The sequence below is a fragment of the Narcine bancroftii genome, chromosome 6, assembly GCF_036971445.1.
Source record: "Narcine bancroftii isolate sNarBan1 chromosome 6, sNarBan1.hap1, whole genome shotgun sequence".
Lineage (NCBI taxonomy): Eukaryota > Metazoa > Chordata > Chondrichthyes > Torpediniformes > Narcinidae > Narcine > Narcine bancroftii.
In genome coordinates this window covers 149856747-149884098 of record NC_091474.1, presented here as the reverse complement: position 1 = coordinate 149884098, position 27352 = coordinate 149856747, and the positions used below count along the sequence as shown (strand labels likewise).

The 27352-nt window shown below is 41.2% G+C and overlaps 1 long non-coding RNA gene across 1 annotated transcript in view; it reads right to left on the bottom strand.

The window, feature by feature from the left end:
- Positions 1-6672: 6672 nt before the first annotated feature.
- LOC138737630 (uncharacterized) overlaps positions 6673-27352 on the bottom strand; it is a 91779-nt gene continuing 71099 nt past the window's right edge. Inside the window, exon 4 of the long non-coding RNA XR_011341089.1 lies at positions 6673-6827. This is a non-coding gene — a long non-coding RNA (uncharacterized lncRNA). The remainder of the gene's footprint in view (positions 6828-27352) is intronic.

Sequence of the window (27352 nt, the reverse complement as noted above, 5' to 3'; positions counted from 1 at the left end):
AACAGATCAAATAACGTCCTTCTGTAATTTATTGCAGACCTCCTTAACTTGATCTTTTTCCACCATCACAGCCCCACCTAAATTTGCCATCATCTTTAAATTTAGAAATTGTGGGGTTTTTTTTAGTCAAAAGCCCACTTTTTTTTTCCATGTTGATTTGGCGTAGTAGTTGTCCCACCACTGATCCTTGTGAAATTCCATTACCATCTTGTTTGATTCTGAATATCTATTCTTTACTCCCACTCTATTCAAAAGCCAGTTTCAAATCATTTCTGCCATTTATCTCAGTCTGCTTTGTCTGGTATTCATTAGTAGATTCACAGCTATCCTATCAAAGTGACATATTTTGCATTTCATTGTCTACTTTTCTTAATTATTCATAACATTTAGTGTAATTCGTCTAGCTTCCCTTTTGAAATTCATGTTCACTCTGACTTCTTGTACTTTTGTTTCACAATCTTTAATTTTTCCCACTGGAAGGAATTTAGTTATTTTTCCTGCCACTGATATAAAGATGACTGGTCTTTCACCCCCACCCAACCTCCCGCCCCCACCTTAATTTGAATACAAGATAGCTATCTCTGCTATCTCTCTCCTAGACTGTAAAACATCTATGGAGGCAATCCATCAGGAACAGAAATTTTGTTCTCTTTAATATGGTTAGTTTATCTAATACATCTCCCTTTTGTGTTTTCAATATACGTATCTCATTATGCATCATCCAATGTCATATGTAATGATTTATCTCCTCAATAACTAATACATTTGATACTTATGCCATCGCCCAATGTATATCCCTTAATGGCTCTGTTGCCATTAAGAAAATGGCCAATTTTTTCTCTCCGCTCTGTTCAATGTGGCTGATCCAATTGTCCACAAAATCACTTTCTTGTCCTCTACCTGGTCCTCTTGTACCCAATGGAGATTGTTCAGTCTTCACCATGGAATTACTCAACAACTTTCCCTCCATGATTCTCGAGGTCAAATTTTATGATCATTTGAGAGAGGAAATTCTTCATTATCTCTGTTTTAAACAGATAGCCACTGTATGTGTGTGCTGGCTTTTCAGTTTCTTACCAGAAATTCAGCTTCTTCAATACCCTTTACACCATTGTGGATTGTATAACAATGATTGAGGAAGTCGCAAAATTGGCAATCTCACCTGTGGCAAATTATAATCTGCCATTCATTGCAATCTCAATTGACACTTCCTGTTGTGGGTACAGATTCTAGCTGGTGGATGACAGCTGAGGTACACTCAGTTCAGGTTCATCTATTCCAAATAGTTGTCAGCTTTTGTCTCGACCATGAAGAGATACACTAAAGTTCTGTCACCAAAAGTTTGTTATGTATCTCAGGTTCACTTTCTTGCCTGATCTCTGTAGATCTTCATGCAGCACATTTTTTTTGTGTGAAGCCTTGTACTAGCGCATTTATTCCTGGGCTGTGCAATGTTTTTCACAAGGCCTCCTCAAGTAGCTGTAATGAGCATAAGTGCTGTAGCATTTATTTCCTCAGCTTTCAGTAGCACTGACATTCAGTAAGATGATTATCAGTAAGGGGTGATACAATTAACGTAGCAGTTAGCACAATGTTGTAACAGCGCCAGCAATCAGGACCGGTGTTTGAATCCTGTGGTGTCTGTAAGGAGTTTGTACATTCTCACTGTGACTGAGTGGGTTTCCTCCCACCATTTGAAACATACAGAGGGTTGTAGGTTAATTGGATGTAAATGAGCAGCACGGGCTTGTGGGCCAAAATAGCCTGTTACTGGGCTGTTGGTCTTTTAAAAAAATTTAAATTATGGCTGATGGGGTTTTAATAATAATTTTTTTTTTCTTTTTTTGAAAATTGCAAATTGAGAAAGGGATAATATTGTTCAATATGTTGTAATGTTAGTGGGCTGATATCGCCTCAAACCGTACATCTTGGCGCCTCACAGTTCGGCGGGCAGCAACCTCCTTTGAAGAAGACCGCAGAGCCCACCTCACTGACAAAAGACAAAGGAGGAAACACCCAACTCCAACCAACCAATTTTCCCCTGCAACCACTGCAACCGTGTCTGCCTGTCCCGCGTCGGACTTGTCAGCCACAAACGAGCCTGCAGCTGACGTGGACATTTACCCCCTCCATAAATCTTCGTCTGCGAAGCCAAGCCAAAGATGCTGGTTTCTGTTTTTACTATCCTCATGTATTGTTTGCTATAATATGTTTAATAAAAGATTGAAAAAATAAAAAGAAAATGATGGCTGATAACAGCACCTAATAGCCTGAATATGCCTGGGATGGTCTGATCTCAGAAGCTAAGCAGGCTCAGGCCTGGTCAGTCCTTGGAGGGGAGACTGCCTAGGAACACCAGGTGCTGTAGGTTTCTGTGAAGGGCACTGGACAAAAGTGGCGATTCTCTGTCTGCCTTATGGTGGACATGAGTTAAAGAAATTCATGTATGTTACATTCTAAATCTAGCATTACGTGACAAGAATGGAACCTTTACCTCAACTCCACTTTTTCTGTGTTTACCACTAACTCTTGATTCCCTTAAACACCAGAAATCAATCTGGACTTTGAGTATGTTCACTGAGTCCATTGCTCTCTGGGGTGAAGAATTCCAAAGAACTCTTTGAAAGAAGAAATTCCTCCTGATCTTCGTGATAAGCAGGCATCCCCCTTGCAATGAAATTCCACCCCCTCCACCTCACAGCTTTCCCACAAGTAGAAGGGTCCTTTTTATAATGTCAAATCTCCTCAGCAGCTTGTGTGTTTAATAAGATTGATTCCCATTTATCTGAACTTGACAGAGATCTGAGTGGCAAGATTTTCACACACACAGTGCTGGTTATATGGAACAAGCTACCAGAAGAAATAGTAGAGGCAAATACAACTGCAGCATTTAAAAGACATTTTGACAGATACATGGATAGGAAAGGAGTTTCTGGGCATAATGGAGGCAAATGGGAATTAATCTTGGGAGCAAATTCCTCTTCCATTGCCTCTACTAATTTGGTAAGTTGCTTATCTAAAGGTTCAGCTGCGTCACTGGCTCATAGGAACTGGTTCCTTGGCCCACATTTATCTATTCTATCCTCTAAAGCAGTGGTTTTCAAACTGTCTTACTCACAACCCCCCCCCCCCCCCCCCCCAAATTCAAATTCCACCTGAATCAATCTCTATGCCATAAGTGCTCTGTGATTAGTAAGGGATTGCTTCAGGTGGTATATGAGTGGGATTTAAAAAAAAGGTTGCGAACCACTGCTCTAGTCCCAATTGTTACTGAAACTTTTGCTTGAGAAAAATTATCACTGACCCATTTCCTTTGAATTTATGAAGCTGTGCATATAAAGTCAATTAGGCACAATTAAAATGGTGGTTTTCAAACTTTTTCCCTTACTAATCACAGAGCACTTTTGGCATAGGGATTGCTTAAGGTGGAATGAAAGTTTAAGTGGCCAGTTTGAAAACCACTGCTCTAAAGCCATCTTGTATATATCTCTCCATCTCCTCTCAGCCTCCCTTGACAATGGAAACTCAGCCCAGCTTATCTGATCTTACCAAAACTAAAGTTTCTCCAATCCAGGCAACATCCTGGTGAATCTTCTCAGCAGTACAGCCACATCCTTTCAATGATGTGACAACCAGAAACACACACAATGCTCCAAGGGTTTTGTAAAGTTGTAACATAATATACCAAACTTTCATATTCTGTGCCCTGACCTATAAACATAAGCATGCCATATGCCTTCTTCACCACCTATCTACCTGTGTTGCCACTTTTAGGGAACTATGGATTTGAGCTCCAGGGTTCCTATGTTCATCAACATTACTTGGCACCCAACCATTTACTGTACATGTCCTATCCCTTTTGGACTTCCCAAAATGCATCACCTTGCTCTTGTCAGGATTAATTATATTTATAGTATCTGGTTGCATACCCTCTGGCACCTAGCTCCAGCAGATGAATTTAGTCAAATCTTACCTTGAACCCTCTGTTTTTGCATTGAACCCTCCAGCTCTTCAAAACAGACAGTTTTCCTAGCACACTCAAACAGGTTTGTGATTGATTGCACATTGTGTTTGTTTTGATTTCTTTAAATAATGCACTCCTTATCACATGTGGTCTCTTTGGCATGTCAGGTTTGGGTTATTTCTGAGCTGCTCACAAACCTGTGATAGACATTCATCTTGCTAGCACCCTCTCACCAGGTGATGCTTGCAATTAATTAGAAAGTGATGCATCTCTTCCATATAAGTGACTGTAGCTTGTGGCTCTATGAGCTCAGCCAGCAAAGCACTACAATGTTTGGATCCACAAATGTGCTAACATACTTGGCCATCATTACTCTACTGAAAGCAATGGGCCCAAGCTGTGCATAAAGTCTGTGCCAAGTTGAAGGATTCCACTGTGCTTCTTCATGTTTCCAAAGGATTTAAATTGCCTCTATCTGCAGCGTGCTCGTTTGAAAGCCTTATCAGAGGCCTCAACATCGGACCACCATCTCTACACACCCCTTGACCCCTGCTCTGGTTGCAGATTGTTGGCGCCCTCCTTCATGCTTTATGCAGGGAGCTCATTGTCAACAGCTGCAAGTGTAAAACAATGACAGTACAGGCCCCTCCATAATGTTTGGGACAAAGACACTTTTTTTTCTTTATTGACCCATGTGCTCCACAGTTTTAAATTGGTAATCAAACAATTCACATGTGGTTAAAATGCACATTCCAAATTTTATTAAAGGCTATTTCTGTACATTTTGGTTTGACCATGTAGAAATTTCTGCACTTTTTGTACACAGTCCCCTTATTTCAGGGCACCATAATATTCAGGACATAGCAATGGCATGTATATTAGAATAATCATGTTTAGCGCTTTGTTGCATATTCCTTGCATGCAATGACTGCTTGAAGTCTGTGATTCATAAACATGACCAGGTGCTGTGTATCTTTGGTGATCTTCTGCCAGGCCTCAACTGCAGCCATTTTCAGCTCGTTTTGGGGGTTGGTAGCCTTAAATTTTCTCTCCAACATATGGAAAGCATGTTCAATTGGATTTAGACATGGCCATTCAAGAATTTTCCAGCTTTTAACTTTTAAAAACTCATTTGTTGCTTTTAGCTGGATGTTTGTGATCATTGACTTGATGTAGGATAAATTTTTCCAATGAGTTTGGAGGCATTTGTTCGAACTTGAGCAGATAACATGTTTCTATACATCTCAGAATTCATTGTGCTACTGCCATCAACAGTTACATCATCAAAGAAGATAAGGGCGCCAGTTCCTGTGGCCACCATACATGCTTACCTTCACCACCATGTTTCACAGATGAGGTGGTATGCTTTGGATCTTGGACAATTCCTTTAAGCCTTCACACTTTGCTCTTACCATCACTCTGGTACAAGTTAATCTTGCTCTCATCTCCCTACATGACCTTTGACCAAAATTCTGGAGGCTCTTAAATACCTCTTGGCAAACTGTAATCTGGCCATCCTGTTTCTGTGGCAGTGTAGGCTCAGTATTTCAGTTCACAAAGTATTCTGCAGGCGGTAGTCATTGACACCCGGCTCCTGAAGAATGTTTCTCATCTGTTGGCCAGGTAGGTGTTTGGGGATTTTTCTTCATTATGATGAGAACTCTTCTGTCATCAGCAGTGGAGGGTCTTCCTTGCCCAATCAGTCCCCTTGCGATGAATGAACTCACCCGTACCCTCTTTCTTCTTAATGATGTACTAAACCAGGGGTGGCCAAACTTGCTTAATGTAAGAGCCACAAACGATAAAGCTCAGATGCTTGAGAGCCGCAGGACAAGAACAAAATTCACACACACGTTTTTATTGTTACATACACATTTTGTGACCAAAAAATTATATAAATTTTAAGAAATGCAAATTAAACGCAATAATATTCATGCATGCCGTTTTTAAACTGTTAATTTGTATTAGTTTCAGTAATAGCAAAGACGCAAATATGTTAAAAAAAAAAGTAAACCCAAAAAATGAGAGATATTTTAATCAGATTTCCACCTTACAAAATTAGTCTTATTATAATAATTTTTAATGACTAAAATACAATGCTACAAATATCAGGCTATTAAAGACGTGGGTCAGGTAGGCGAGGGAGAGAGACCGGCAGCGCGAGTCGGGCAGGTGAGATGGGGGGGAGACCGGCAGCACAAGTCGGGCAGGTGAGGTGGGGGGAGACCGGCAGCACGAGTTGGGGAGAGTGGCAGCGTGAGTTGTGCGGGCAATGGTGGGAGACCGGCAGCGAGCCGCATATTAAAGGTCAAAGAGCTCCATGTGGCTCACGAGCCATGGTTTGGCCACCCCTGTACTAAGCCGTTGATGTTGGTAATCCTAAGGTTTGGCCTGGTGTCACTGTTTTAATTTTGTTTTTCAACCTCATAATGGCTTTGTTGATTTTTATTGGCACAACTCTGGGAATTCATATTGAAAAATGGCAACTATAGACTCCAAAGGTGATCAAAAGCTTGGAAGCAAGACCAGCTCTCTTATACCTGCACCAATGAAGTGATTAAACATATATAAGTACTCACGAACACCTGTGAAGCCAAATGTCCCAAACATTATGGTGGCCTGAAATAGGGGAACAATGTATTAAAAAGTGCTGTAATTTTACATGGTCAAACCAAATTGTATACAAATAAAATCTGGAATGTGTACTTTAATCATGTGAATCGGTTGATGCAAAGTTAAAACTATGAAGCACAGGGCCAAATAAAGGAGAAAAAAATAGTTTTTTTTCCCGAACATAATGTCTTTGTTGAAAGTATCATCTTCCTGGTCCTCATGACCTGGCCAGGTTGAAGTTCTTGCATATCTGAAATGAGAAAGGCAGCAATAAGCAGGTTAAAGGGGAGCCTGAACAGTGGCCAACATTGTTATTTTTGGGAGGGAAGTAGGATGTGAGGAGGAAGATTAGGCATGAGGATATGATTAGCTTTTCTGCCATGCTTGAGGCAATGACCCCAGCAATGATCCTTTCAAATACTATTGCTGGAACAGGCGAGAATGTCTGAAGCACTCTGGCTCGCTCCTGTTGCAATCTTATTCTCAAAAGAGACGGATGAAGTACTAATTGGTATTTTGTGACAAGCTGTTATCAGTGAACAGTTGTCTGTGTTGAATCCATAAAGTCTTGCTTTAACTTGACAGTGTTGTACATATATGGTGGAGGGCATCAATGTTAGTTATAATTCTTGAATGGAAAACAATGGTGATATAATATAACTTGTGAGCTTTATCCTGTTGTGACTTCATTTAGTATTGAACTCTCCCTTAGTCTATCTGCTCCCAATTCTTTCTGAGCTGGAGTGCTTTGTGCCTCCTGGACTTCTATTAATCAACAATATCTCTCTAGCTCCTCTATCAAAGTCTCCAGTTCAGTGCTTGAAACCATGGTAGGGCACTGTCTCCCATCTTCCATCACTCTTTACTGTTTCCCATCTCTACTTCAACAATAGAACTGCTGCCAGTACCCAAATTTCAACTATCCAATCTTGCTGTAACTGATGTTAGCTACACATGCCATTGGTCATGGCTTGACAAAGCGAACAAAGATTTAGGAAGGGGGCTGTTCGTGTCTGCTGCAGGTTAACTGGTGGCTGGTGAGGCCAATCTGGGACAGACATGCTGGCTGCAAGAAAAATTCTGTTCTGGGTTTGGTGCTGCTGTATCATGGTTCTTTCTCCATCTCCTTTTGTCCTCAAGGCCAGCCCTGCCTGCGTTCTTGAAGGAGGAGACAGACTGGTGAATGGTGTGTCACCAAGCCACACGATCAGAGGCAAGAACAAACAACTGGCGATGGTCAATGTGACAGGCTCCAAGTGATTTCTTCAGAGAGTTCTTGTACTTCTATATCAGAGCTCCTCTGTCATGGTAGCCAGTGGAGAGTTCGCCATACAGCACAATCTTGGGCATTGATACACTCCAAATGATTCACAGAACCAATGAATAATGTGGTTATCACCAGCTGGGTACTACAGACTGGTAATTAGCAAGCATTCAAATTGGTATTTTGGATAAATGGGCTTGAAGTAAACACAGTGATTATTCTTCTCATCTTCAGGGGTTGTCAAATTAACCTCTATTGATTTAGAGATTGTGTTCAACATCCTGAGCACAATATATTTAAAGATAACCAGAAATTTGTATAAATACTATTGGAGCATCTTTCTGAATGTATTGTTCCTATGGAATCCTTAAAGGGTAGCTCCATCCTAGATGGTAAATATTTTAAGGATGGTAATAAAAAGGAAATTATGATTTATCAAACTGATAACCATAAGATATTTAAAATATGAGGGAATTTTTGTTAGGTAAAGCAAGTATCTCACCTGTGATCCCAAAAGACTAAACCAACAAGAGGTATCAGATGGAGAAACTCTAAATATCGATGCTGGAATCTTGAGCAAACAGTAGAAAGCTGGCAAGATCGGGCATCCAAGGAGAGAAATGGTCAGTCAGCATTTCAGGTTGGGATACAAATTCCCCAGTCTTAATAAAGAGCCTTGACCTGACACATTGATTCTCATTCGTACAAAATAATATTTATTTTTATGGATGTAATACTTGTATTATTTGTCTGTATGTGTGTTACATCTGGTTGCATGTCTGCATGTTTTGCACCGAGGACCAGAGGACACTGTTTCGTCGGGTTGCACTTGTGCAATCCGATGACAATAAACTTGCCTGTCCCTCAGGCTTCTCTTAACATTGCAGCCATGTTGGATTTTTAGGACTAGATTTTGGAACTATTTTTATTTCCATATCTAACAGAAATCTTCACAGACCCAAACATCAGGATTTTAAAGCCAATTATGTAGAGTCAACTACGTGATTACTCCGAAAGATAGCATGTTGATCAGTTCTGATGAAAGGTCAGTGACCTCAAACATCTTCTCTGCTTTTCTCTCTCTCTCTAAATTTTGCTTGGCCTGTTAAGTATTTCCTGCATTTGTTTTTTATATTAAATTATAATTTTTAAAATTTAAACATACAGCATTTCGGCTCATGTGTTTGTGCCGCCCAATTTACACCGCATTAGCCTACACCCCGGTATGTTTTTGAACGGTGGGACGTCTCGGTTTAAGCATGCAGAATTTGTAAGTTGAAATTTTAAAAATTCTTGTTTAAATTCCAGATTAGGTTCTCTTTGAATTTAGGAGGCTAAAAATTGTGTTCCAATTGTAATTAAACAACCTGAATTGCCTTTTCTGTTACTGTATGTTGGTAATAGAGAATCAATTGAATATGAAGGATTCCTACCAGCCCCCTAGTGTTTTTCTGTTGACTGAACAAAACAGATTCACAGCTGCTGACAGGTGTCTCTTCTGATGATTCACATAAACTTTAATTAACCAGTGACCAAAAGAGGAACGGATTTAATATTGTTCTCAAGTTGTACGGTGGAACTCAGGAAGCAGAATAAGAGAAAGTCTACCCATTCTGTGACTACTTCCCTAGTATCAATGTTACCAAATTGGGAATGTGTACAGGGATGGCTTCAAGTGTAATTCTTGAACATTCATTAAACATTACTCATTGGACCACAAAACTACAAATGATCTCCAGAAGCTGGTGTATAAAGTCCATATCACAAATCACCTTTGTGCTACTTTAGGATGGCACTATTGTCTGTGGAGAGTTTGAAAGAGATGAGTATACTAAACCTCCTTTGGTGCAATTGTTTTAATTTTTAAATGGAACCTTTCCTAATGAATCATGATTGTATCCATCCTCCCTTGTCAAATGTTAAATTAGGGAGGGCAAGGGTTATCTCAAGAACAATTTAAAATGAATGGATACAGTGTCATGATAGAGTGCTAGTGATCATCTTGGCCACTAGAGGGAGTCAGAGACTAGTTTGTTGGAAATTCAGTTGGATTCAAGATGGATGCCTCCATATGTCCTGAATGACTTCTTTAACTAATAAAGTAGTTTAAAAAAAAAACAAGATTCTTCATTACAATAAAATTAAACAACACATGGGACCATAAGTGGCAATCAGTTGATATAGCAGCAGGGAAATGGAAAGTGTGAAGTTCCTGATGCTGTAAATTGGACTTGAAATATCAACAATGAGTGGAGGTTGTTCAAACAAACATACCTGCAAGGCATTGGACTCGATAGCAAACCTGATACACAGAAGATTGCACTGCTATTTAGCGTGCTGGGACCTCAAGCACTAGAGATTTTCAACACATTTGTTTTTGCTGAGGCAGCTAACCAGTGCAATTTTGACAAAGTTATCGAGATTCTTGATGAACACTGTTCACTAAAGAGAAATGAAACATTCGAGATGTATGTGCTTTGCTCACACACACACAGCTGCAGGGAGAGAACTTTGATACTTTCTTGAAATTAAAAGAAAGTACATGCAATTTTGGATTGCTGCAAGGTTCAATGATCTATGATCAAAATGTGTTCAGAATTGTTGATAAAGTGAGAGAGAGATTGCTGCAAGAGACCGAGCTTACCTTAGCTGGAGCTATACCATGCAAGTGATTTAGCTCTTCAGCACGTGAGAAATTTTGGTGAGAATGAAAAAGCCAGTGAAAACGAAGACATATCCAGAGCCACTGTGTGTGTCCACACACACAAACAAAAAATGAGATATTGGAAACAACAAAAAGATGGAATGACATTCAATTGTAAACAATGTGGCAACCAACATGCACCAAATCATCGCCCTGCCTATTGAAAAGTCTATAAGTGCAAAAGGCAAAATTACTATGCAAAGCAATGTTTTTTCCAAAAGGAAATAAAATGGAAGTGAAAATTTGCTGTTATAGAATAGCTTAATAAAATATATCTTTAAAAAGTATAGATTGTGGGGGTTTAGTTTAGGTATTAATTAAGGTACACTTCGCCAACAGATATCTTAGTTTACATTCCGCAAGAGATATTAATATTTCACAAAAGACATCTCATTTGAAATGCAAGAGTTATGCCTAAGCATAGACTCTGTGTCAACAATGACTTTGAAGACTGCTTATGAAGATTGTACTTATGTTATGGAATAGAGATGGACTGTGAGCTTTACAGGAACAGATGTCCAGACTCAGAAACTGGATTAATCTTTTGCGAGTGCCAGTGATGGGGAAAGAGAGAGAGTGGGAGAGACAGACAGTTTACAGCAGGAATTGGTGTTGGAAACTGCAAGTTTTCCAGACCTGCTATAAGACCCCATTTGAAGATGAGTTTGAAGTTCAGCCTATTTTCAACTTGTAGTCAATTTCAAAAGGATGTGGCTGGTTAATGTGTTTCTACTGAAATAGGGGGGAAAAGAAGAACTTTCTGTGGTAACCTGAAAGAAGAGATTATCTTTTGGAAAACCTATGAGGGGGAAGATTTCTTTGGCAAGACACTGAAGTGGCTGATTGAAGGAGATCAGTTTGTGTGTGTGTCCAACAAACAACAAATATCTCTCCTGAACAAATGCACATGCAGTTAAAATTAGAAGGGGGTTAAATTGGGTTAAGTTAATAGTATAAGTTAAATATTGATCTTATTATTATGTACGAAGAAAATTTTAACTATTTTGTTAAGTAACCATTGTCCTGGTTAATTTCTGTTACTGTTGGTTTTTGGAGTTCTCTAGGCTTGCAACAGTGCACACTGTACACACTATAGAAGAAACTGCCCTCAGTGATACACCTTTCATGGCATGGTAGTGGAGGAAGATTCTAAACCTACAGACAATAAACAGCCAAGCATGGACAGAGTCGAGCAGGACAAGTGGACTATGTCATTGCCTACAAATGGAACCAATGTTCCTTTCAAGCTGGACACAGGAAAATGTCAATTTGATCTGTGAATGTGACATTAGGGTAATGAAGATAAACCCATACATCCATGAAAATCTTGTACAGCTCAAAGCCTACAATGGATGGAGCATTGACATGAAAGGTACATGTAAGCTCAAGGTGAAAGTTAAAGAGCAACACCTCAGATTCACAGTAGTCTCAGATAGACATGAGTCACTGCTTGGTGACAAAGCTTGTGAAAACGTAAGCCTAGTCAAGAGGGTGTACCACATTAATAGCACCAATGCATGGAATAGTGTAGAGGAAATAATGGATCATTTTCCAGACATCCTCCAAGGGTTTGGAGTTCTACCATTCACCTATAAGATACAATTAAAGGAGGACACACACCCAGTAGTACATACCCCGAGGCAGATTCCAGCACCACTAAAAGAAAAACTCAAGGAGGAACTCGACCAAATGATGGCACTAGGGTTCATTTAAAAAAAAGTGAGGAGCCCACATAATGGGTGAATTCAATGGTGTGTGTCAAAAAGAACAGTGAACTGCATGAGCCCAAAAAACTTAAAAGCCAATATAAAGAGGGAACATTATCAGATTCCAACCAGGGACGAAATTACAAGTGAGATGGCTAATGAAAAGTTTTTCACTAAATTGGATACATCGCAGGGCTTCTGGCAAATAAAAGTGCATGAAGATAGCACAAAATATTATACACTTAATACACTGTTTGGCTGATATTCCTGTATGTGGATGTCTTTTGGAATTTCCTCAGCTCTGGAAGTGTTCCACAGGACAATGGAGCACATCACAGAAAGGCATAAATGGGATACGTGTGTACATAGATGACATTATCCTATGGGGATCCTCACAAGAAAAACACAATGAAAGCCTCATCAAAGTACTGCAATGCATCCAGAAGTATGGATTAAAATTCAACAGAGAAAAATGTCAGTTTAGTGTGAAGGAGATCACCTTTCTGGGAGATAAACTGTCAGAGGCAGGTGTGGAGCCAGACAAGAGCAAGGTGAAAGCAATTTTAGAGATGCCCAGATCCACTAACAAAAAAATGCAGAATCAGAATTTATTATCATGAACAAGTCATGAAATTCAGAGATTTGCATCATAGGACAAACATTCCTATTATAACCATCTTACAAAATTATTATTTAAAAAAGTAAAAATAAATGTAAAGCAGAGTTTTTGGTTCATTGATTATTCAGGAATCTGATGGCAGTGGGGAAGAAGCCACTTGAATTCACATTTGTCCTGTAACAACTTCCTTAAGTACATTGTTTTGGAAGAAGGTTTGGTTTGAATTTACCAATGAAATTGATTATTCCCAGCTCTCTCAATTACAGACGCCCTGGATGTATCAGAGAATTTGCAACTTGCTAAGGGAGAGAACAAGTGTATTTAAGGCCAGGGAATCGGAATCTTTACAAGAATTCCAAGCACGACCTCTGGAAGGCTACCTTTGAAGCAAACTGGCATTTCTAGAGGAAGCAAGAGATACATGCCAGCTATGGCAGGGATTGCAGCCTATTACAGCCTACAAAGAGAGGGTGAACACCATAGATGGCTGTAATGCTTCACTACCCAATAGGTTGAATACATTCTGTGCTCATTTTGAGATTCTGCCTACTAGAATCCCTGAAAAGACTGAGGACCCTGTAATCTCTGTTGAGAGCTCATCTTTAGGCTCCTGTACTACTACTCTGATGGTAGCAGAGTGAAGAGGGCATGGCCTGGGTGGTGAGGGTCTTTGAGGATAGAGGCTGCTTTTTAAGACACCGCTTCTTGTCGATGACTGGTGCCTGTGATATTGCAAGCTGAATTAACAATTCTCTGGAATTTATTCTTGTCCAGAGAGTTGGAGCCTCCATACCAAATCTTCTCAGACACCTCACAAAGTATAGCCGATGGAAAGCCTTCTTTGTGATTGCATCAAAGTGGAGGCTCCTGGAGAGATCTTTGGAGATGTTGACATCCAGGAATTAGAAGTTCTTGACCCTCTCCACTACTGAGCCCTCGATGAAGACTGGGTCATGTTCTCCTGATTTCCTTCTGAAGTCCACAATCATCTCCTTAGTTTTGATATTGTTGAGTGCAAGGTTGTTGTTGTTACACCATTAAATGAGTTGATCTATCTCCCTTCCTCATTGCCCCTTGTGATTCTGCTGACAACCGTGGTGTCACCGGCAAACTTATAGATGGCATTGGAGTTGTGCCTGGCCACACAGTCATGGGTGTATAACGAGTCGAGCAGTGGGCTAAGCACACATCCTTAGGGTGCACCTGTGTTGATAATCAGAAGACGTTGTTTCCATTTTGTACTCACTGCGGTCTTCCGATGAGAAAGTCAAGGATCCAGTGCAAAATGGGGTACAGAGGCCTAGAGAATGTATCTTCTTGACAAGTACTGAGGGAATAATGTTATTAAAGGCTGAGCTATAGTCAGTGAAGAGCAATCGTATGTATGAATTGTTGTTTTCGAGGTGATCCAGAGCTGAGTGGAGAGTCAGCGATATTACATCTGCTGTGGAGCAATTGTGATGATAGGCAATTTGCAGTGGGTCCAGATCTTTGCTTAGGTGCGTGTTAATTCTGGCCATGACCAGCCTTTCAAAGCATTTGATCACAGAGAAGTTAGTGCTATTGGGCAGTAATCATTGAGGCAGCTCACACCACTCTTCTTGGGTACTAGGATGATTAATGCCCTTTTGAAGCAGGTGGGAACCTCTGAATGCAGCAATGAGAGGGTGAAAATGTCTGTGAACAATCCGACTAGATGGTTAGTGCAGATTTTCAGTATCCTACCAGGTACGCTATCAGGGCTTGATGCCTTGTGGGGGTTTAATGTCTTGAATGATGTTCTGATGTCACCCTCAGAGACAGAGATTACAGGGTCCTCAGTCTTTTCAGGGATTCTAGTAGGCAGTGTTTGGTTCTTCTTCTCAAAATGAGCACAGAATGTGTTCAACCTATTGGGTAGTGAAACATTACAGCCATCTATGGTGTTCACCCTCTCTTTGTAGGCTGTAATAGCCTGCAATCCCTACCATAGCTGGCGTGTATCTCTAGCTTCCTCTAGAAATGCAAGTTTGCTTCATTAGGTAGCCTTCCAGAGGTCGTGCTTGGAATTCTTGTAAAGATTCCGATTCCCTGGCCTTAAGTACACTTGTTCTCTCCCTCAGCAAGTTACAAATTCTCTGATACATCCAGGGCGTCTGTAATTGAGAGAGCTGGGAATAATCAATTTCATTGGTGAATTCAAACCAAACCTGTCTTCCAAAACAATGTACTTAAGGAAGTTGTTACAGGACAAATGTGAATTCAAGTGGACAGCTAACTATGAGGAAGAATGGGGATGACTGAAGACCATTCTAACTACAGAACCAATATGTTATTTGATGCATCCAGAAGGACAAAAGTATCTACAGACACTTCAAAAGATGGAAAAGGTGTTGTACTTCTTCAGACTGTGGGAGAATATTGGAGGCCAGTTGTATACGCATCAAGGACGATGACAACATCTGAATGTCTTTATGCACAGATCAAGAAATAGTGTCTAGGTCTGGTCTATGAACTCAAAAAATTCCTCAGTTATGTGTATGGTCTACCAACATTCATGGCAGAGACAGGCCACAAGCCGATAATCAAGAAAAATCTCAATGAAATGTCACCGAGAATCTAAAGACTGATGATGAAGCTACAACGTTATGACTTTGAATTGGTGTACACACCAGGGAAACTTATTGTGCTAGCTGATGCGTATTCCAGGGCAACGAAGCAGAGTGAAGCACACAATGAGAGTTCCACAAAGACAGATGTGAATCTCCACGTGAATCTGATCACTGAATCTCTTCCCGCATCTGACATGAAATCTAAGCAGATCACAGTTGAAACAGAAAAGGACACAGTTCTACAGAAGATTATCAAGAATCTGAAGGAAGGATGGCCTAAAGGTGAATGTCAGTCATACTATAACATCAGAGCTGAGCTGAATGTTGTCAATGGGCTTCTACTCAGACAGAGCAGAATTGTCATTCCTCAATCACTGTGATGAGATGCTGAAAATGGTATATGAGGGGGATCTTGGAAAGGAAAAATGCAAGAGGAGGGCCAGAACTGCTGTTTATTGGCCAGGGATAAATGCTGACATTTGACAGGTTGGTTTGTCAGCTGTGAGACCTGTTTGAAACATCACAGAAGGCAGACAAAGGAACCCATGATAATAACTGACATACCAGCGGATTCATGGCAGAAAGTTGTGACTGATATGTTTGTTCCACATGGTTGGAAAGAATTACTTGCTGATTATTGATTATTTATCAAACTATCCAGAGATTGTGCTGCTTCCTAATATGTCTACTGCTTGTGTGATCAAATATATGAAATTGATCTTTACAAGACATGAAATTCCTCAAATTGTCCACAGTGACAATGGACCATGTTACAGCTGTAGAGAATTCCAGAACTTTGCAGAACAGTATGATTTTTGACATGTGACTTCAAGTCCTCTACCTCCACAGTCAAAGCAGAGAATGGAGTTCACAGAGTTCACAGAGTTCACAGAGTTCACAGAGTTAAAGAGTGACTCAGATCCGTATCTATCTCTATTGAGTTACAGAGCTTCACCACTTGAACATGGCATGTCACCTGTTGAGCTCCTGATGGGATGTAGACTACACATCAAACTTCCCTACTCTTCAGACCCAAACTAAAACAGAGATGTCAAACAGAAATGAAAGAATCTGCAATGGAGACAAAAAGCAAATTATGACAAGTCAGCAAGAATCTTAGGGCCACTGGCACAACATGACACAGTGAGACTCAGAGAATCCGACACTTGGGACAAAAAGGCCACTGTTCTGGAAGAAGTAAATCCAAGATCCTACACGGTCAGAACAAAGGGTGGTCAAATACTGGGGAGGAATCGAAAGAGCCTGCTGAAAATGCAAGAGACATTGCGGGAACAGATGAATTCAGAAGATCCAGCCTGTGCAGCAACAGAGGAAACACCATCAGTGCTAGACAGTAGTGGTCCAACAGAGCCGACACATGCACCTGTGTTAAGAAGATCCACGTGTTCTAAAGGCACCTGACAGACTAAATCTCTAAAAGAAAAAGAACTGCACACTTAAACAGAGTGGAGAGAGTGCAGAGAAGGTTTACCAGAATGTTACCTGGGTTTAAGCATCTAGAGTATAGGGAGAGATTGGACAGATTAGGTCTTTATTCTTTGGAGCGTAGAAGGTTGAGAGGGGATTTGATAGAAGTATTTAAGATTATGAAAGGGATAGACAGAGTGGATGTGGATAGACTATTTCCGTTAAGAGGAGGAAAGATTAAAACAAGAGGACATGAGTTAAGAATTAAGGGGCAGAGGTTTAGAGGTAACATGAGGGGGAACTTCTTTACTCAGAGAGTGGTAGCCGTATGGAATGAGCTTCTGGGAGAAATAGTGGCGGCGGAGTCAATTGTATTATTTAAGAAAAGGTTGGACAGGTATATGGATGAGAAGAAGATGGAGGGTTATGGGCATTGTGCAGGGAGGTGGGACTAGAGAGGGGTGTTTGGTTCGGTGCAGACTAGAAGGGCCTAATGGCCTGTTTCCGTGCTGTAATTGTTATGATATGTTACTTATGTTACTTAAAAAGTTTGTGCTGCCTATGTTTGTGTTTACATTTGTGTTGAACTTTAAATTGAAATGAATATTGTATTAGTGTGTCATGCTGTTAGATTAAACATCTCAAGGAAAGGGGATGTAATGATAGAGTGCTAGTGATAATCCTGACCACTAGAGGGAGTCAGAGACTCGTCTTTTGGTGCTACATTTGGATTCAAGGTGGATGCCTCTAAATGGTCCTGAGTGAGTTCCTTAGCTAATATATTTGTTTTTTAAAGAACCCAAGTTTCTTTATTACAATAAAAAGAAACATCACAACAGAAGATAAGATAAAGCTATGACTTCCTCTTGCACATTCAAAAGGGGGTCATTCTCCTGTGGTGTGTGGAGAATGCTTCTACTTATCAAAAGATAAATCCATAAAGGTAAGGATATAATATATATTCTCATTTTTTAAATAGCTTTCGAGTTTATGCACACAATTTCAATAACGGGTATATTTTTGCCTATGACATGAGATTTGACAAATGATTAATGTACAAAATAGGCAATCCCAGCAACTGAGCTAGTTTCTGATGATGCATGGTCTGATGCTGAAATATTCCCATTGAATTCTCTTGCATGTAAATGCTGATGCTACACAACAGAATATTAACATTCTTTGGGGAAAGTGAAATAAAGGATCACTTGGGGATATTCTTCATAAATGTTCTTTGCTTTAAGTAAGTTGAACCCAGATGTCCCCCATTTATTTCTTGTTTTAGTTTGGTCACCTTTTTGGAATATTAGTCGATCATACCTTTCTTTAAATAATAGGAATATTGTAATGAACAATCACATAATACTTGCTTCACACCTCAGTTTTGCCAGGCAGGGAGCATATTTAGAGGCCTGGACTAACAATGCCAAGGTACAATTTCAATCCTCACTGTGTCAGCGGGGAGAATAAAAATTGATTTTAAAGAAAACCTGGATCAGTAAAGGGAAGAAAATCTGCCGTCTTTCCCCAGTCCACATAATTTCAGATCCACAACAATATGGCTCACCCTTTCAAATGATCTAGTCAACTAAAAGCCATGAAACTTAAATAGGAAGAGTGCAAAAAATATGTACTGGCTTCAGACATAGCTAAACCACTCACAGCCAAGATCACCTTGAAAAGTTTTTACAAAGGTCACTTGGGCACTGATGCGTATATCAGGATGCATCCAGTTTATATGAGCAAAAGCCTGATCTGTCTTAAATCAGAAATTCTAGTTATTATCTCAGACCCCTCTATTACAATCTTGGCATATGCACTGTACCATCAGCAAAATGTATCCTGAGAGATGCCAGCACTCTGCTTTTCAAATCATAATATACATGTGCATGAAATTCTCACTTGTTGCAACCAAACAGGTACTTTATACAAAAAAAACACAACTCCAATAGTATACATTAAATTACTGTGTGGAAAGAGATAATAAATATAAAAGGTTGATGATAAATATTCACAATTACAGTACTGCTGAAGAAGTGTGATGTGTTAACAATGTGGATAGGTCCTTTTGTGGTGTTGTAGTAGTTTCCCAAGATCGTGTTATATGGCGAGCTCTCCACTGGCCACCAAGACGGAGGTGCACCGAAGAAGAGGTACAAGGACTGCTTAAAGAAATCTCTTGGTGCCTACCACATTGACCACCACCAGTGGGCTGATATCGCGTCCAACCGTGCATCTTGGCGCCTCACAGTTCGGCGGGCAAAAACCCCCTTTGAAGAAGACTGCAGAGCCCACCTCACTGACAAAACACAAAGGAGGAAAAACCCAACACCCAACCCCAACCAACTAATTTTCCCTTGCAACTGCTGCAACCGTGCCTGCCTGTCCCACATCGGACTTGTCAGTCACCAACGAGCCTGAAGCAGACATGGACATTACCCCTCCATAAATCTTCATCCGCGAAGCCAAGCCAAAGAAGAAGTAGTTTACGATTTTTTTGTTTAAAAAAAATATATTTTTGAATGTAAAGGTGATGGACTGCAGGCTTCTGTACCTCCTTCCTAAAGGTAGCAGACTTGGTGAAAGGGGGGAGAGGGGGGAGAGGGGGGAAGGGGGGGAGAGGGGAGTGGGCGGAGAGGGGGGTAGGGGGGAAGAGGGGAGAGAGGAGGGGGGAGAGGAGGGGGAAGGGGGAGGGGGAGGGGAGAGGAGGGGGAGGGGGAGAGGAGGGGAGGGGAGAGGAGGGGGGAGAGGAGAAGGAAGGGGAGAGGAGGGGGAGGGGGAGAGGAGGGGAAGAGGATGGGGAGGGGAGGAGGAGGGAGGGGTAGAGGAGGGGGAGGGGAGAGGAGGGGGAGGGGAGGGGAGGGGATGGGAGAGGAGGAGGGAGGGGGAGAGGAGGGGGGAGGGGGAGAGGAGGGGGAGAGGAGGGGGAGGGGAATAGGAGGGGGAGGGGGAGGGGGATAGGAGGGGGAGGGGGAGGGGGATAGGAGGGGGAGGGGGAGAGAAGGGGGAGGGGCAGAGGAGGGGGGAGGGGGTGGCTCTCTTTTGCTTCTCTCTCTCTGACTGTGTCTGAATATACAAACTTTAAGAGGTGCTTAAGCAATTCTGGCCGATGGCGAATCTGCCTGGCTTGCAGCAGGCAAAAATAAATTTCATCTAATATGACACTGTTTTATTATTATGATAATAAACTGAATCTTGAATAGAATTGGAAGAGAGTGGTTCTGAGAATCTGTGATCTTGAATTTGTGAAATCTTGGAGTATCAGGCGAAATCTGGGCAAAGCAACCGTTTGTTAATCAGCATTTCTCCATATTAAGCAATAAATGAAAGAAGCATTGAGATTACATGGAATGTTCTTTGGAAATAACTTCTCCTCACATTTCATGCAGGTGCACTCCAAGGATATGTGCTTAGCCCACTGCTCTACTCATTATACACCCATGACTATGTGGCCAGGCACAATTCCAATGCCATCTACGAGTTTGCCGATGACATCACAGTTGTTGGCAGTATCACAAATGACAATGAGGAAGGGTATGGGAGAGAGGTAGATCAGCTTGTTGAATGGTGTAATGACAACAACCTTGCACTCAACATCAGCAAAACAAGGAGATAATTGTGGACTTTAGGAGGGAGTCAGGGGAACAGGACCCAGTCCTCATCGAGGTCTCAGTAGTGGAAAGTGTCAAGAACTTCAAATTCCTAAGTGTCAACATCTCCAAGGATCTGTCCTGGAGCCTCCATGTGATGCAATCACAAAGAAGCTCTCCAGTGGCTACACTTTGTGAAGTGTCTGAGGTGGTTCAGTATGCCACCAAAGACTCATGTAAACTTCTACAAGTGTACCGTGGAAAGTATTCTGCCTGGGATGGAGGTGCCAACTGTCAGGACAGGATTAAATTCCAGAGGATTGTTAACTCAGCCTGCGACATCACAGGCACAGCCTTCACTCCATCGAGGACATCTACATGAGGTGGTCTTAAAAAAGCAGCCTCTATCCTCAAAGATCCCCGCCACCCAGGACGTAACCTCTTCACTCTGCTACCATCAGGGAAAAAGACAAGCACTCAGCAGTACAAGGACAGCTTCTTCCCCGCTGCCATCAGATTCCTGATTATTGTTATTATTCTATTTTATTTTTTAAAGTAACGTCATGAGATGATTATAATGCAAAGTTTGCACTATGATCCTGACACAAAACATGGAATTTCATGACTTGTCCATGACAATAAATTCTGATTCTGAATGAGGGACTTTCAATGTCCCCTACCAAGAGCATCACTGATGGCAAGGGTGATCCAGTCCCAAAGGACACAGCTGGAAAATTGGCACCTTAAAAATGTTTTCCAATATCTTGATGGTATTCCATTGTGTTACCTAAAGATAGCAACCCTTTAATGCAATGTTCTGGTGGAGCTTTGTTAGGTTGCCTTGTGTAATGTCACATCATCAATGTTAGTCCATTACTCTTCGATCTATTAAAAAAGCTCAAAACTGCCAGTATTAGCATCTGCAATCTTGGCAGCCATTCCTTAAAGGAACACAACATAATCCAAGTAGCATTCATTCAGATTCTTTTTCAATGATGACAGAAAGAAATGAGGTTGCTTTCTGAGGGAACAATAAAGGCTGTTGAAAAACAGCACCTGTACAAGGCATATTCTTGATGCAGGACCCTGGGGGTGCATACAGGGATTACTGGCAAGTGCCTATACTTTGGGGAGGGGAGGCTTGTAATGCGGCAAATGCCCTTCGCGGTTGTATTTGTTCCTGCAGATGGAAAAGAAATATCAGATGATCCTGAGGAATTTCATCCCGACCTCCATGGCCAAAGCCATCCAGGCACGTGAGCATGGATTTTAAGATGCTAACCATAAATACAAACATTGCAGTTTGAATGGCAACCTTTGAAGATAACAGTTACAGGAGCTAGTAAAGCTGGTTGTTCTGTGAATAAATAAGACCTGTCATTATTAAGGCCAGTGATATTGAGACTTGTGTTGAAGTTCAGATTTGGAGATTGACCTCATTTGGAAAGGATCATGCTGAAATATTTAAAAAAACAGTCGCAAGATAAGGAGTCAAAATTCCCGTCAGGTGCAAGAGATCCAACAATAGACATATCAACAAGAACAAACCCAATTGCTTTTACCATTGATCCACCTGTGGCTTATCCACCAGTCCTTGGTAACAAGGGAGGTACCATAAGTTATTGGGGAGACTTAAGATTGTTAAGGACATCCTTTGTGGTGTTGGGTGGCATTACCATCATGTGAAATGGGAAAGATGTCGAACAGATTGGGTGGCACAGCTGGGGCAATGTTGTTACTGTGCCAGTGATCGGGACCGGGGCTTGAATTCTACGCTGCTTGTCAGAAGTTTGTACATTCTCCACATGTCTGCGTGGGTTTTTTCTGGGGCTTTGGTTTCCTCCCACCATTCAAAAATGTACCACAGATTATGTTAATTGAGTTGACATGGCCTGTATGGCTAAATTTCAAAAATGTTCAGAACATGGTAAAATTTCATAGGGGTTTCCACAGCACAAATAGCAGGGCAAATCTACTGTTTGATTTCTGATGGAAGGTGGCATCCAGAAGCCAGGTGAAACTTAAATAGAAACATAGAAGATAGGAGCAGGAGTAGGTAATTTGACCCTTCGAGCCTGCTCCGCCATTCAACGAGATCATGGCTGATCTTAAAGTTCAGTACCCCGTCACCGCCTTCTCTCCGTAACCTTTAATACCCTTATACTGAAGAAATAGATCTAATTCCCTCTTAAATATATTTAATGAACCTGCCTCTACTGCCCTCTGTGGCAATGAATTGCACAGATTCACCACCCTCTGGGTAAAGAGATTCCTCCTCATCTCGGTCCTAAATGGTTTGCCTATTATCCTCAAACCATGGCCTCGGGTTCTGGATTTTCCCATCATTGGAAACATCCATCTGCATCCATTCTGTCCAGTCCTGCCAGAATTTTATAGGTCTCTATGAGATCCCCTCTCAATCTTCTAAACTCCAGCGAGTACAATCCCAATTTGTGCAATCTTTCCTCATAAGTCATTCCTGCCATTCCAGGTATCAGCCTGGTGAATCGCCTCTGCATTCCCTCCATTGCAAGAATATCCTTCCTTAGATAAGCTGACCAAAACTGCACACAATACTCCAGTTGTGGTCTCACCAAGGCCCTGTACAGCTGCAGTAAGGTATCCTTGTTCCTCTACTCAAACCCTCTTGATATGAAGGCCAACACACCATTTGCCTTTTTAACCGCCTGCTGTACCTGCATGCTCGCCTTCAGAGACTGGTGTACAAGTACCCCTAGGTCTCTCTGCACTTCCCCATCTCTTAATCTATTGCCATTCAAATAGTAATCTGCCCTCTGGGTTTGTATTACCAAAGTGGATAACCTCACATTTATCCACATTGTAGTGCATTTGCCATGTATCTGCCCAGTCCCTCAATTTATCCAAATCACACTGGACCATGGGGAAGGCACAATGATGGTTGCAGTAATCCACCAAACAAGGTTGATGGCTGCGTTGTTCGAGTCAATGGTCCTAGCCCTCATGGGATCACTACAGGAGTTTCTCAGAGCTGTGTTTCAGATCCATCCATCTTGACCAGTGACCAATCTTCCATCATGAGGTCCATGGCTTCATGCAGCAAGCACTGGAAAGATTGTACACATAGTAAGTTGCAAGTATAATTTACACCGTGAGATGCCAAAAAAATTACCAATTGCAAGCAAGGAGAGTTTAATCACCTACTCCTGACACTCAATGATTTAATCATTACTGAGTTCCTTATCGATCAATGATGACGTGTTTATTGTCACATACAATGCACATATGCATTAAAATTCTTGCTTGTTGCAGCTGAACAGGTATTTTGTAAAATAAAACAACTTCTTAATTTAAACTAGAATTAAATTAAGAAGAAACAATAAATAAAAAAATATATAATACATATTCAGTGATTCTGATGTTTTTTTAAAAAGTGTCTACAATAGAGCAGAATGTCCTTTCATGCTATTGGAGCAGCCCTTGATTAGTCTCATAAGAGATGGCTCAGGAGCCTGTTAGCCAATGGAAAGAAACTGTTCTTGAACTAAGAGGAGCTGGACTTCAGGCTTCTGTACCTTCTCTCCGAAGGTAGCAGTGAGAAGAGGTTATGACCAGGGTGATGTGGGATCTTTATAATCCTCTATGGCCAGAAACTCAATGAGCCATATACATACCATTGCACACCATACAGACTTGGAAATACAATGTGGTATTTTCATTGTCACTGGCCTAAATTCTTGGACTCTCTACTCAACAGATGGACTACTGTGCTTCAGTATGGCAACTCACCATCTCAAAGGCATATAAAGTCAGGCAGTAAATGTTAGCTTGCTTGAGGCTTCCATGTCAAGTATATGAATAAATGAATACAATTATTTACCAATTGTTTGGATGGTTTAAAAGATTGACAAATGCACAAAGTCAAATAAAAAAAAAAATGTTGATAATGTTGGCAGTTTGAGCAGAAATAATTATTCCCTTTGAGGAAAGCTTCTGACAGACTAACAGTGATATTAGTGTGGGATGGGCCATGTGGACCACTGGTGAATCTCTCAGCACCATCATTTCATAAAATCCCCAAAGAGGGGAACATTGTTTAAACCAAGCCAAGGTTTTATTCTGATAAATATTTTTCATTATGCTTCCTGGAGCAGCAGCTGCAGCCAAAAATCAGGAGTAGATTTGGCTTGTTTAATCAAAATGCAATCTTGCATATTGCTAGTTTTCCCATTTACAATGTCTTTCTCTGAGACAATTTATTTTTTTTTGTGCGGGGGAAAGGATTGTTAAAGTGGGTTTATTTCCCAACCCTTCACGATTCTTGAACCACTGCAGGCTTTGTGGTTTATGTATTCACTCATTATTTTTTTTGGTGGGGTTGAATCACTTCACAACCCACACACAAAGTGGAGTGGTTAGCAACTGGCAAGAAGATGGTGGAAACCAAGACAACAACCATGGACTACCCTGATGGCTCACTGACAGCTTAAAGTTTGTATTGATTGTCATTGAAATGCTTAAAGAAGATTGAAATAATTTTAAAAAAAGTAATATTAAAAATGCAGAATAATAAATTACTTTGTTATAATAAAATCTAACTTGTGCAAATTAAAAGATTAATTTATATAAATTTACAAAGTACTTTCTAGTGAAGGTCAGTGACTCCAGTAACAAACATTTTTGTGTACAGAATCCAGATGTGTGAGCTATGGTTGACTTATGCTTGGGAAAGAATACTGACCCCTCTGCCTAGTGTATTACAGAATAACATTGCACTGGGATCTGATAGCCAGTGCTTTCCAAGTTCAAGTTTATTGTCATATGATACCTGGTTCAGTGACTCTTCTGCAGCAGGCTTGAAAGTAAACTCTAACATTAGCTGAACAAAGTGGTAGGGCAAGAGAACAGTTACAGAGTATAGGGTTATAATGCTCAAGCTCAATCAGTATATAGTAAGGGGAGCTCGAGAACACTTTCATTCAGTGTTCTGCCCTGGTGATGGGTGTGGGGGAAAAAACTGTCTTTGAGCCTGTGGTGTTTGATTTCTCTCTCTTGAATTTTCTCCCCAATGGGAGGAGAGAGAAAAGTGTGTGTCTGGGTTAGGATGAGTCCTTCAGTGCAGCAGGATGTCTACATAGTATCGACGGGGGTGGGGGGGAGGGGGAGGGGGGAGGAAGCTTTGTGTGATGTCCTGAACTGCATTCACCACATTCTGCAGCTTCTTCTGATCTAATCTATAGCAGCTCTCATATCACTGTGTGAGGCATCCATCTTTTGATGGCACACCTGCAGGGTTGTCGAGGGACTCGCCAAACTTCCATGGTCTTGTAAAAATGTAGAGGTGTTGGTGAACTTTCTTGACTGTTGCAACACGTGCTTATCCAGGGTCAGGTCACTGAAAATGTTTACTCCATGGAACTTTAGTAAATCACAAAATCTGCAGACACAGTGATTGAAGTAAAAATACAAAATGCAGGAGAAGCTCAGCAGGTCAAACAGTCTCCTTTATGTAGCAAAGGTTAAGATACAGAACCGACGTTTTGGGCTTGAGCCCTTCATCATGAAACGTCGGTTCTGTATCTTTGCCTTTGCTACATAAAGGACACCATTTGACCTGCTGAGCTTCTCCAGCATTTTGTGTTTTTACTGCTATCTTTTACCCTTTTTAACACTGAGATCCCACTTAATTAGGGTGTGAATGACCCATGTTTAAAGCCAGGTCGGGTTGTTCAGTCTGAACCAAGAAAAGCCGGGTCAGGAGCCAATGTGAAATGCATCGGCTCTGATACTACTTACCCCCACACCCCCAATCCTGTGTTCATTGCATTCACACAGGTAAGTGAAGCAGTTAAAAGGCAGTCATCAAATCGTTGTTTAATATTTGGCCTATGACTTTATTGTCAGCGAATGTAAGATGGAATTGTATAGTATTTGGTTGTACAGTCACATTTGTAGGAGACTGAGTACACATCCTCGAGGAGAGCCAGTGTTGAGTGTGATTGTGGAGATCTTGTTTACCATCTTCACTGATTACGGTCTATTAGACATGAAGTCAAGGATACAGTTGTAGAGGAAGTGCTGAGCCCTGGATCCAAAAGTTTGGGAATGAGATTGCTGGATATTATGGTATTGAAAACAGGACTGGAGTTGATGGACAATTATCTTAAATCTTGTCAGTTGGTCATCATTCAAGGCCATTATTTTGCTTATCTTCACTACTGGTATGATGGTGGCCTTCTTGAAACAGATGGGAACTACGGACTGTTGCAAGGAGAGATTGAAAATGTCTGTTAACACCGCTGCCAGCTGATCAGTGCAGGCTCACAGGACAGGCCCAGGGACTCCATCTGAGCCCATTATATTCAGTGGGTTCACTCTCCAGAAGACTGACCAGGCTTCAGCAGCTGTGACCTTGTGTGCAGGAAGGTGTGAAGGATTTGAGATGGATGTCACTGATTCCCTGTTAGAAGTAATCGTAGAATGCATTCAGCTTGGCAGGAAGTGTTGCACTGTTGCTTGCTCTGCCATAGTTTCTGTGTGCCCATGATGTTCTCATGAGACTCAAGCCTGGTGCGGTATTGCCTCTTGGATTTCCTGATGGCTGTGCCAAGGTCAGATTTAGATTTCTTATGGAAGGCCAGGTCTCCAGACTTGAATGCCTCTAAACTTGCCTTCACTAGCATGTTGACTTCATGTTTCATCCATGATTTTCATCTGGTGAATATCACCATTGTCTTCTTGGTTATGCAGTCTTCTACACACTTGCTGATGAAGTCAGTAACAGGTGGTGGTATGTTCATTGAGGTTGTATCCATAACTCTGTGCTGAAGTTGGATGAACTCTGAGGTGTGCAGTGCAATGCAGTCAGCATGGTCAGGATCTCTACGAGTGAATGAC